The following is a 2,046-nucleotide window of genomic DNA, read 5'->3' as shown; positions in this document are numbered from 1 at the left end:
GTGGAGCATATGATTATTAATCTTTTTTTTTTTTTTCCCTTACCCATTACAGGGCTTCATGCTTTCAGACGGCCACATAAAGCAGTCCCAAAGCTTTCTGACTATATAACAATATCCATTCATTCATTCATATGGATAGAAAAGAAACAAAAGGAGAAAAACAAATACTTAAGGGACCCTTCGGTATTGCTTATATTATTTTTGTTTTTGTTTTCAGAAGCACAAGAAGAACCCCACCCAAAAAAAGAGGAAACATACTGCAAAATATTTATGATGAAACTGTTTTCTGAAATTGTTTGTAAGGTCTAGAGCATTTGGTAGCAATTTTTTTTTTATTTTTTAAAAAGTGAGTGTAAAAGTAAGGAATCAAAGAAATTTTATGCAAATGCTATCTTCAACATTAATCTGCGTGTTATATTTCTAGAGAATTAATATTTTTTGGCCCAGTCATTTTTTTTCCTCCTTATCATTCCGAAAAGATGAAAATTTCATGATAAGAACTTTAAAAAAACAATACAAATAGACCCTAAAATAATAAATGGCGCTTGCATACTCAATAAAAACCTGGCTGCAGAGAGGATCTCTGACTCAACCCCATCTCCTTATCTGCCTATAGTTTTGGCCAAATGTCATGTTCTTTTCTTGTTTAACTTGAACTTCTTGCTTTTTATTGTTTTATATTTCTTGCACTCTCAGCCAACGGATCAACCATTCTGTTCTCAGAACTTTGAATGTATTTGCTAGTATCATCGATGCCTTGATATGTGCATCAGCAATCATCTATCGACTTTATTGGAATCTTGGATATAGTATTGACCTTTGGGCTGCCTCTTGAAATCTGTTCTGAAAATCATCAAATATGTGCTCAAGTATTCTTTAGAGTTTTCTTAAAAGATAATTTTTGCTTAACAGAGGAGCAGAGGAGCAACATAGGCAGCCACTGCACATACGGTTTTGCATGAGCGATTGTTGTTGAGAATAATCCTCAAGTGTCAACATTCATTTGTTCAAACTGAGGTTGATTGTAGTTTCAAGTCACTAAGAATACGCTGACCTGATCCATTGACTACCCAAGTCTAACGAAGTTCTATGCTATGATGTCCTTAGCACATTATTTGTTTTACTACTTTTATTATATTTCTTATTTAGTGCATATTATTTACAACTAAGATCGAGGTTGCTCATAAGTTCAAATTATGGGGTGTACTAGAATTCAAGGATTTTAGGTTAGGTAGGATGGACACAGAAATATGAAATGTAATTTTAGTAAAATTAGAAATAGGAATTAAGGGGAAGCAAAAATAAGGATCATGAAGTTTTTAAGAAATATCACTTTTGGTATTTTAGTATCAATCATAATGTACAAGATGTTGTTAATTGGGCTAAAATATGTTGGATAAAATGGAAAAGTAAACTTTTATTATTATATGATTGGATGCCAACTTAGGTTTTTTTTTTTTTTTCCTTTTTTTTTTTTTTTTTGGTGAAAGATACCCACAAAGTTGAATGAAACTTTTTGTAGATAGCTATACCACTACTTATATTTCACGATACTAAATATTTAGGAAGCTAAAAGACAACATGTGTACAAAATGAATAATGAGAACATTGAGATGGATTTGTACTAATACAAAAAAATATAGGATAAGAAATAAAGTCATTTGTAAACGATGGACATAGCATCAATTAAGAACAAGGGAAGGATAACCTAGATGACCTGAACATATACAACATAGATCAATGAATGTATCGGTGTGAAGAAGTCATTTGACATACACATAAGGAATGAAATATTAAGAAAGGAACTTCATGTCTCCATATTTTTCAAAACGTGTGACCTTGATTCAAGACGAATAGACAAAATTGGGACAAAAATTTAATTAAATATTAGTTTCTTATTTATTATTAATAAATTGCCACTATTTGGTAGCAATAATGTTAAAGAAAGTGCTAGATAAAGAAAGTTTTTTTTGATCATAAAAAGAGAGAGAATTTAACTAGCGGGCTTATGCAAGTAGGTGATTATGGTTTTGTGCTCCACAAATT

This window comes from Elaeis guineensis, chromosome 2 (genome assembly GCF_000442705.2).
Source record: "Elaeis guineensis isolate ETL-2024a chromosome 2, EG11, whole genome shotgun sequence".
Lineage (NCBI taxonomy): Eukaryota > Viridiplantae > Streptophyta > Magnoliopsida > Arecales > Arecaceae > Elaeis > Elaeis guineensis.
This window is presented reverse-complemented; position numbering follows the sequence as displayed.